Source organism: Scyliorhinus canicula, chromosome 5 (assembly GCF_902713615.1).
Source record: "Scyliorhinus canicula chromosome 5, sScyCan1.1, whole genome shotgun sequence".
Classification (NCBI taxonomy): Eukaryota; Metazoa; Chordata; class Chondrichthyes; order Carcharhiniformes; family Scyliorhinidae; genus Scyliorhinus; species Scyliorhinus canicula.
In genome coordinates, this window is record NC_052150.1 from 163,152,732 (window position 1) to 163,164,166 (window position 11,435).

An 11,435-nucleotide genomic window follows, 5' to 3' on the forward strand; every position below is an offset into this window, starting at 1 on the left:
AATAAATTGTGGCAAAACTGACTGGAACAGAAGTTGTTACGTTTTCTATAAATTGTGTCAGTGTAACAACTTCAGTATGCAATCAAAACTTACATATTTTATAGCTCATACTAAACCTTGATGGTCTTGTTTTCAAGTAAAATCGAACTTCTGGGATTTTAAAGGCAGCCCGCATCATAAGCCACGTTTCATAGACCACAGTGTGGACACCAAAGTCACTCCATTTATTTTATAAAGAGACCTTTGAGTAAATCATGGGTTGTCAGGTAAGTGGCAGGCCTGATTTTGCAAGGAGGAGTAAAGAGTATATTGGTGCACTTTTGTCAGCAGAATGGTGTATTTAAGCTGCTGATTTTCACTGATCAACTCTTACAAAAGATTTGATCATGTAAATCCACAAACCCTGTTGAGGTTTGGCACTGGTTATAGTCCCACGCATGCCAATCCCTGCTGTGATAAACAATTCAACAGTAACTTCAAGCAAACGGTCACTTCACATGGAAGAAACCCCTGGCAAATTAGTACCTGATGTGTTTTTATTTCCATAAAGCATTGCAGTACAATTACTGAAAGAATTCTTTCTTGCCATCCAGCTTTCTCCATGTACCTCTTGTCTCCTGCAGATCACATTGGTGGAATGACAGCAACAGCAGCTCATCAAAGTATCATTTTTTTATATGGGGTTAGATAATATCAGCAGACTGTTTAGCGCTAACACTGTCATAGAATGGGGAATAGGATTGCTGTCCATTTTTCTACCAAGTGTTGGAACTGCTTTCTTGCTCTAATTTGTCTTGATTCTTTAAACACTGAAGTACAGACATGTGCATTTGTAACAATGCAGAATCAGGTCCATAATGAGACATCAAATGGCACTGTACTACATCCAGTACCTTTGATTTTTATATTCCATGCATACTACCTGCCCATCATAATACATCAAAGATACATACACACAAGATCAGAACAACATGGCAACTGGAAAAGTGCCCTTCTCTCTTCTCAGTCTACTCTAATCATTCTGGTTACAATCATGGTTATATTACCTACATGCTCCATAGCTCCATGGCTATGCTGTCCTCATTTGATCACTGGAACATAAGTGCCTAGAGAACACGAAGGAACAGAAATAAGCTGGATCTTCCGAAACTGTGTCAGCTGATCTTCCAGACTATCAAAGAGATGAATGAATGAATGAATTTCACACCTAACATCAGCCCTCAATATTAAGATTGATATTGTCTTAAGCTCACTTATACAAATCATCCATATTTAGCTAAAAACTGTTTTCACTCATTATGTGCTCATTCCACAAACAGCCGAGAGATATAGGTAAGGTGAATCCAGGTTCCACCATTTTTATGCCCTCTCCGGAAGCATGTTTGGGGGTAGAGGGCATTTGATCAGGCAGAAGGATGTAGGATGGGTACCCCAACACTTTTCCGCCTCCACCTGATTAAGTCGGGGAGGGAAGGCTTCCAGACAGCCTTCCCACCAGATGCTAATAAAACTCAAGTGGGCAACTGACACCCACTTTAGGGCCTCATGTTGCCACTGCTGGTATGTAAGCAACGACTGGCAGGGACTCCTGGGATGTGGGGGCACCTCATCACTTGATTAAGGGACCAGTGTCTGTCCGTTCACTGTTCAGTAGCGACCTGAGAGAAGCATGAGCTTTTATGCGCTTTGTGGTTGGCCAGAACATTCCTGATTTCTGCCTCAGAGGCTCATGTCGTGGTTCCTCATTGGTTCAGAACATACAGAACATGCAAGCGGCTTTAGTCTCCCCCATGCTTCTGCATTGTAGTGATCATTGTGCATCTGAGAGGATTTAATCAAACCGCACATGGAGATGGTGCTTCTTTCATTGACCTCCAATCGCCTACTGACAGGTTTGAGTGTGCTTGATTTTGGGACAAAAACTAACAGCCCTCATATGCTTCTGTCTGCCTGCAGCATTATTTCATGTCCACGTCTACATCTAAACATCACCCCAATATTCAACCTCACCGACCACTTCCATGATGTTACGCAAAGGACCTCTCTGAGCCTTCCGATCCCTATCAAAAGGTTACAAATGTAAGACCATAAGACATAGGAGCAGAATTAGGCCACTCGGCCCATCGAGTAGACTCTGCCATTCAGTCATGGCTGATATTTTCTCATCCCCATTCTCCTGCCTTCTCCCATAACCTCTGATCCCTTTATTAATCAAGAACCTATCTATCTCTGTCTGAAAGACACTAAGTGATTTGGCCTCCACAGCTATCTGTGGCAAAGAGTTCCACAGATTCACCACCCTCTGGCTGAAGAAATTCCTCCTCATCTCAGTTTTAGTCTGAGATTGTGTCCTCTGGTTCTAGTTTTTCATACAAGTGGAAACATCCTTCCCACGTTCACTTGATCCAGGCCACGCAGTATCCTGTAAGTTTCAACAAGATCCCCCCTTCATCCTTCTAAACTCCAATGAGTACAGACCCAGAGTCCTCAACCGACTCCTGAGGCACACCACTAGTCACCGGCTGCTATCCTGAAAAAGACCCCTTTATCCCCAATTTTTGCCTTCTGCCAGCCAGCTAATCCTCTATCCATGCCAGGATCTTACCCTTAACACCATGGGCTTTTAACTTATTTAACAGTCTCCGATGTGGCACCTTGTCAAAGGCCTTCTGGAAATCTAAATAAATCACGTCCACTGGTTCTCCTTTGTCTAACTTTTTTGTTACCTCCTCAAAGAACTCTAACAGATTTGTCAGACACAACCTCCCTTTGACAAAGCCATGCTGACTCAGTCCTATTTTACCATGCACTTCCAAGGACGTCGCAATCGCATCTTTAATAATGCATTCTGAAATCTTACCAATGACCAAAGTCACGCTAACCGGCCTATAATTTCCCATCTTCTGCTTCTCTCCTTCCTGAAACAGTGGTGTTACATTTGCCACTTTCCAGTCCTCTGGGTCACTCCCTGCCTCCAGTGATTTCTGAAAGGTCACCACCAATGCCTCCACAATCTCCTCAGCTATCTCTTTTAGAACCCTGGGGTGGAGTCCATCCAGTCAAGGTGATTTATCCACCTTCAGACCTTTCAGTTTCCCCAGAACCTTTTCCTTATGATGTGAGTGCAGAGGCATCCGAAGGCTCACTTGGACAAAAGAGGGTGCAGCACAGGGTCAGAAGTGTGTCTAAGTCTCTGCCATCTCTCACATGATCAATCAAGATGGGAATGTGCTACTTATAATGGCATCAGTATACCTGGCTTCAGTGTGCATTTGTAAGACTATTGGAATGGAAAAGTGCGTCTCTTAAATGGGATCTGGACACGACTGCAATAGATCTGACATGTGATCTCTATTATCAAGATGTGGAGATGCCGGCGTTGGACTGGGGTGAGCACAGTAAGAAGTCTTTCAACACCAGATTAAAGTCCAACAGGTTTGTTTCAATCACTAGCTTTCGGAGCACTGCTCCTTCCTCAGGTGAATGAAGAGGTATGTTCCAGAAACATATCTATAGACAAAGTCAAAGATGCCAGACAATGTTTAGAATGCGAGCATTTGCAGATAATTAAGTCTTTACAGATCCAAAGATAGGGGTAACCCCAGGTTAAAGAGGTGTGAATGTGGCGGCGGTGAGGGTCCAGCATGCCCGAAAGGCAAGAAGACCCTCATCCTCACCCGCTTCTCATAGGACGGGGCTTCGTCTGTCACCTCACCCCCTCTCCCCATCCTACCCACGTCCATCTCCACCGTTACCCCCACCCCAGCACCAGATCTGACTTTCTCTCCCCCTCTACTCCCTTTACCCCTATGGCCAATCCACAATCATAAACCTCCCCCACCCCCCCCCCCCCCAACACCCCCACCACCATCGGCCCTGTTCCATCCTCCCAATGTCTGTGTTGCATCAGTCTTGGGTGATGGGCCTGTGTAAGCACTGTCAGCGGGTTGTCAATATGCCATAGTCTGACACCTCTCTGTCTGCTGGCAGGGTGCTCACACCCATCACCTGCACATGGCATGCCTTGGAAGGGAGATGCCCAGATCTAGGACAACTGTGCCCGTGTACTACTTATGGGAATGTGCTACTTATAATGGCATCAGTATACCTGGCTTTAGTGTGCATTTGTAAGACTATTGGAATGGAAATATGCGTCTCTTAAATGGGATCCGGACACGACTGCAATAGATCTGACATGTGATCTCTATTATCAAGATGTGGAGATGCGGCAGCACGGTGGCACAGTGGTTAGCATTGCTGCCTACGGTGCTGAGGACCTGGGTTCGAATCCCGGCCCTGGGTCACTGTCCGTGTGGAGTTTGCACGTTCTCCCCGTGTCTGCGTGGGTTTCACTCCCACAACCCAAAGATGTGTAGGATAGGTGGATTGGCCACGCTAAATTGTCCCTTAATTGGAAACAATAATTGGGTACTCTAAATTTAAAAAAAAAAAAGAATTGAAAAAAGATGTGGAGATGCCGGCGTTAGACTGGGGTGAGCACAGTAAGAAGTCCGACTTCGAAGGACTAAGAAGGAGACTCCGAGTTGATATCCAGCACTCATTCCTCCTGGTTGGTGCCTATTGGACCCTGAGGGTCACCTTTGGACTGAGGAGCAGCTGGATTGAGCACCAACCCTGGTGCTCCTCATTGTCTGCAGCAAGGTGTTGATGTTCTCAGCGATGTCCCTCTGTGAGTGGGCCATGCTAGGCAGTGCCTCGCCAATGCCCTCCTGTGGCTGGGGCATGCTACTCAGTGGCTAGGATATGCTCTGGAGCACCTCTGCAATGCCCACCTGAGACTGGGACATTCTCCCCAGCACCTTGTCAAGCTCCACGTGTGTCTGGGACATGCCCTGAGTGATTGGGACATGCTGTCGATATGACCGTCACTGATTGAGCAACACCTTGGACACCACCACTCATGATGCTGATGATCATGCTCTAGGCTCCCCACTGCGGTTGCCACCCAAGCAGTGCTGGCCTCGATACCATCTCCTGCACACGTAGCCTTTGGGACTCGCTGACATCTCCCTCTGAATCTCTTCGCTGCACACTCCCATCTGCATTAGCTCTGAGATAACCTGGTCCAGAGGATTGGCATCTGACTGGGACCTAGCAGACCTCCGACAGATGACCCTCCTGGACGCTCTCACCAGATTGTTTCCCAGAAGACTGTCCACCACTTCCACCCACCGAGGTGGGTGCCTCTGCACTGGTGGAGTGTGGGGATTATAGTTGTGATACATTGATGGTCGCATCCTCAATGCTCTCCTCCGAGGTGTTTTCAAGGGAGGCAGGGTTGGGGGGGGGGGGCGCACCCAGAAGGGGCCAGCACCATCAAATGGATATCCTGCGAGAGAATGAATCTGTGGTCAGTGAGAGAGAAGGACCATTATGTCTGGCATAATCTGGGTGGGGCTGGTGGATGCTCACCTCTACGGCACAGGCCAAGCTCGACATCGGTGAGCGATCTGTCCTTGGCCACCCATCATGCGACCTTCAGGGCCCTTTCCTAATAGTGAATGAGGACTCTGATATCCGGCAACCTTCCTCCCACCTGGGCCCTTTCCCATCTGTTATGGACCAACTTGTCCTGCAGGGTCAAAGAGAGGGCATCGCAAGCCACACGCTTTGTGCATCACGGGGAAGAGGGAGTATCGTGGGATACAGGCGTGGGCACCGCTGTTGGGCCTGGATGAAGTACGCAGGTTGGTGCCAGGGTGTGCTGGGGCACAGGTGCTCTATTGTGCTGGGGGGGGGGGGGGGTTGTGCCAACCCCAGGATCATCGAGGGTGTCATAATATACACACAAGTATATGATGGAGTGCAGACAGGCAGTGATTGACACACAGGATGACCAGTGAGCACACAGAACACAGCAGTCAATCACCAGACTGGACACAACCACTATAAAGCCAGGGGGCACCAGTTTTCCAGCTCTCTTGGGATCCAGCCTCTGAGACAGTCAGAGCTCGTGAGCAGCAACTAGTACAAACACCATGTGCTAATCAGATAGTCTGGTCAGGTTAGCCTCAGGTCTCCAGTCAAGTCAGCATAGTGTCAACCCACAGTTAAGCATATATTATAGTTAGTTGTTCAATAAAATCGTGTTGCATTTCTTCAAGTGTTGGAACCTGTCTCTCTCTACATTGCATCAAACGCAGTCCACGTAGACCCAGTTTACCCAACACATCATGGTACCAGTGAGTAATGCTGAAGTTTGACGGATCTACCTTGAGATAATCTGCCTTTAACCAGCGATCAGCCATCCGGTAACATGGACAGCGTCCGCCCTCCCCCGCAGCTCCGCATCGCCGGCAACCTCGGTGCCAACTGGAAGATTTTCAAGCAGAAGTTCCAACTATATCTTGAAGCCATCGACCTCGAGACCACATCTGATACCAGGAAGATCGCACTCTTCCTTTCTACAGCCGGGAACCACGCTATCCACATCTACAACTCTCTCACATTTGCTGAAGGCGACGTCAAGACGAAGTTTAAAAATGTCTTGCTGAAGTTCGACAGCCACTGTGACATTGAGATCAATGAGAGCTTTGAACGATACGTGTTCCAGCAGAGGCTTCAGGGTAAGGATGAACCTTTTCAGTCCTTTTTAACCCATCTCCGCATCGTTGCGCAGTCCTGCAACTATGACTCGACAACCGATTCCATGATCCAGGATCAGATTGTTTTCGGGGTCCACTCCGATTCTCTTCGCCAGCAGCTCCTAAAAGTTAAGCAGCTCACCCTTACCATCGCTTTCGAAACCTGCGGTCTCCACAAGCACGCTAACAACCGGTTCTCCCACATCAGGGCGGCAGAAATGGCAAGGCAAAACCTCACGAGGCAGAAAGGGTGCAGGCCATCAAACAAATGCAGGGCCTGAGGCACATGCGCACCACGACCGAGGGGACGGCGATACCGACGACTAGCCCGCGCACGTCGTTCGACCACACTGCGCATGCACGATGGCGCACGGAACGTCCAGACATCGGCGTCATGACATGTCCCAATTGTGGCTCCGCCCACTTAAAGCGGCAATGTCCCGTAAAATCTCGACGCTGTCTCCAGTGTGGCAAGCTTGGCCACTATGCAGCCCTTTGCAGATCTGCTCCACTGCCCAGCACACAGTGATCCCAGTCACAGCGCAGGAGCTTCCGGTCAGTACAGCAACCCGTGACAGCCTCCGACCCCGACAGTGTACCAGATCCCGACGCTGAGGGCCTCAAATCCCCATTCCGGATGGGCATCATCACCAAGCATGTGCTGCCTTTCTCAACGATGGTGAAACAACTCCCAATTCTAAGCATTGATCTGGACGACGAGTGGTGTGCCACCCTTACGGCTAACAAGGCTCGCATACGCTTCAAGCTGGACACCGGCGCTTCAGCTAACCTCATTTCAAAGTCTGACCTCGACACCATCCGTGTCAAACCAAGCATTCTTCCACCGGCCTGCCAGCTCCTCGACTACAATGGCAATGCCATTGCTGCCAGTGGCTCATGCCAGCTTGCGGTGTCCAATAGGTCATCAAAAGCAACGCTGCGATTTGAAATCGTAGGAACCAACAGAGCTTCCCTGCTCGGTGCTCGGGCCTGAAAACTCCTGAACCTGGTGGCATCAGCTGCAAGACCTCCAGGACCAGGGCGTCATTTCAAAGGTCATGGAACACACGGACTGGGTTTGCTCCATGGTGTGCGTCAAGAAGCCATCAGGGAAACTTCAAATCTATATCGACCCCAAAGATTTGAACTGCAACATCATGAGGGAACACTATCCAATACCTAAACGAGAAGAGCTAACCCAGCGAGATGGCTCATGCCAAATTCTTCACGAAGCTGGACGCCTCCAAGGGGTTTTGGCAAATACAGCTGGACGCGTCCAGTCAAAAGCTGTGCACATTTAATACCCTGTTCGGTCGCTACTGTTACAACCGAATGCCCTTTGGCATCATCTCCGCCTCAGAGGTGTTCCACCGCATAATGGAACAAATGATGGAGGGCATTGAGAGGGTGCGAGTATACGTCGACGATGTCATTATCTGGTCTACACCCCCTGAAGAACACATCGATCGCCTCAAGTGGGTGTTCCGCAGGATCCACGAGCATGGCCTACGACTCTCGTTTGGTCAATCAGAAATCAAATTCCTTGGCGACCACATCTCGCAGCAAGGCGTGCAGCCAGATGCAGACAAGGTTTTGGCAATCAACGCCATAAAGACCCCAGAGGACAAGAAGGCGGTCCTCCGCTTTCTAGGGATGGTCAACTTCCTTGGGAAGTTCATCCCCATCTTGGCGTCGCACACCACAGCCCTCCGCCATCTCGTAAAAAAAACAACGGACTTCCAGTGGCTACCCACTCATGAGCAAGAGTGGCGTGAGCTCAGGGTGAAACTCACCAAGGCCCCAGAGCTGGCGTTTTTCGACCCCGCCAAGGAAACAAAAATTCCACCGACGCGAGCCAGGCTGGCATTGGGGCAGTGCTCCTCCAACTGGATGACTCCTCCTCCTGGGCCCCAGTTGCATATGCCTCTAGAGCCATGATGCCCACTGAGCAATGATACGCTCAGATTGATAAAGAATGCCTGGGCCACAGGTTCCATAATTATGTGTATGGCCTCCCCAAATTCACGGTTGAGACGGACCACAGGCCATTGATTCACATCATCCAAAAAGACCTCAATGATATGACACCACGGTTACAATGTATCCTCCTCAAGCTCCGCCGCTATGATTTTGACCTGGTGTACACCCCGGGCAAAGAGTTTATTGTTGCCGATGCACTCTCCAGATCTATCACCACACCGTGTGAGCAGACTGACTTTGTCTGCCAAATAGACGAGCAGGTTCATTTCTGTGCCTCCAACTTTCTGGCCACTGATGAGAGGGTCGTGCAAATTCATGAGGAGACAGCCAGGGATCCTCTGCTCCAGCGGGTCATGCGGCACCTCATGGATGGTTGACAAAAGGGGCAGTGTCCCCAGTTTTATAATGTCAAGGACGATCCAACGGTAGTAGACGGCATCCTTATGAAACTTAACAGAATTGTGATCCCACAGAGCATGCAAGATTTGGCCCTCGGCCAAATCCACGAGGGTCATCTGGGGGTCAAACAGTGTCCCTGTCGAGCCCGAGAGGCAGTATACTGGCCAGGCATCAGCCAAGATGTCGCTAACACGGTCCTCAACTGCCCGACATGTCTACGATTCCAGCCGGCTCAGCCTAAAGAGACTCTACAGCCACATGAATTGGTGATCTCCCCATGGTCTAAAGTTGGTGTTGACCTGTTCCATGCCAAGGGGCGTGACTATGTCCTCCTAGTGGACTACTTTTCCAACCGAAGTGGTCAAACTGCCTGACCTCATGTCAGCAGCGGTCATCAAAGCATGCAAGGAAACTTTTGCCCGGCATGGGATCCCACTCACGGTGATGAGTGACAACGGCCCCTGTTTCTTCAGTCAGGAGTGGTCAGATTTTGCCCAGCTGTACAACTTTCGGCACATCACAACAAGCCCCCACCACCCCCAGTCGAATGGGCAGGCCGATAAAGGGGTCCACATCATTAAAAGACTATTGTGCAAAAGCTGTTGACTCAGGTTCTGATTTCAACCTGGCGTGGTTGGCCGACAGAGCAACCCCTCTGTCCACTGGGCTGTCCCCAGCGCAGCTCCTATTGAACCGCACACTACGAACGACAGTGCCGGCTATCCACATTCCAGACCTTGACAACTTCCCGGTCATACAGAGGATGCAGCAGTCTCAGGCCCAATGCAAGTTGACGTACGACGCCCATGCCACAGATCTCCCCGAGCTGGTGCCTGCTGACCGAGTTCGTGTTCAGCTGCCTGACGATGGCTGGTCCGCCACAGCTGTGGTGGTCAAGCAAGTGGCCCTGAGATCGTTCCTCGTTCGCATGCCTGATGGCTCCTTTCTCCGGTGTAACAGGCGGACACTGCATAGGCTTCCACGCCCGCCACCCGACCGTGATGTCCCGCCTCGCACACTGCTTCCTCAGGACGCGCCCTTCCACGAGGCCACCAATCCACCAGTTCTTCTACCGACCTCTACGACCACCGCATTGGAGGCCATTCCGCCCATTCAAGTGCAGGCGGCCCCTGACCCACCCTTGAGGCGGTCAACCAGAATTCGTCGCCCGCCTCAGAGACTGAATTTATAGACTGAATGTTGCATTACCTTGTGATCCGTTTACACATCTATACATATTGTTTTTTCTCATGTTTTATCTGCCCTCTATCTCCACTGGACACCTTCCCATGTATATGTTAATATATTCATGTACATAGTCAGGTTCCTGTACACATATTCATTATTTAGTGACCTGAACACATATTGTTTTCAAAAAAAAGCGGGGGGGCGGGGGGGGGGGGGGGGGGGGGCGGAGATGTCATAATATACATCCAGGTATATGATGGTGCACAGACAGGCAGTGATTGACACACAGGATGACCAGTGAGCACACAGGACACAGCAGCCAATCACCAGACAGGACACGACCACTATAAAGCCAGAGGGCACCAGTTTCCCGCTCTCTTGGAATCCAGCATCTGAGACAGTGAGAGCTCGTGAGCAGCAGCTAGAACATACACCATGTGGTAGTCATTTAGTCTGGTCAGGTTAGCCTCAGGTCTCCAGTCAAGTCAGCATAGTGTCAACCCACAGTTAAGCATGTATTATAGTTAGTTGTTCAATAAAATCATGTTGCATTTCTTCAAGTGTTGGAAGCCTGTCTCTCTCTACATTGCATCAAACACAGTCCATGTAGACCCAGCTTACCCAACACATCAGAGGTTATGGCGGGGTAACAGGCACGACCGCTGCCAGGGAGCCGATGCAAACTCGCCAATGCAGCCTGCTGGAGATCGTTGAATGTGTTGTGGCACTGGGTGATGCTCCTCCTTGTGATGCTCCCTGCACTGACAGCCGCTGCCACTGGCTCCCAGGCAGCTCTGGCTGCCGTTTGGCTAACCCTTCGACCCCCTTTGCCGAACAGGATATCCCGTTTGGACTCCACCGCATCCAACAATCTCGCCAGGTCAGTATCGCCGAATCGTGGAGCAGGTCTGCACGGTGGCATGGCTGCGTACACTTTGGGGTTTGCTCTGCGGGATCGATTTAAGTGCTGCTCCACTCCGTAGCAAGGGGTTGTCGAATGTGGTCCAAGTGAATCGGGTAGTGGACAGTCATTTCCGGAGCATCATTACCGGCTCTAATTGGCATTAAATACCGGTGGCAACCTTGGCGGGTCGACCGTTAGGAAACAACCGGCAATTCCTGCTCGCTACCACACTTAGAAACCTTTCCGTTAGGTCGCACCCATGATTATTAATGCCTCATCTTTATCAGACTATGCATTTACTGAACCTCTCATGGTTCACTGAAAGGTGAGGTAAACTGTTGTGTTGTACCCATCACTGA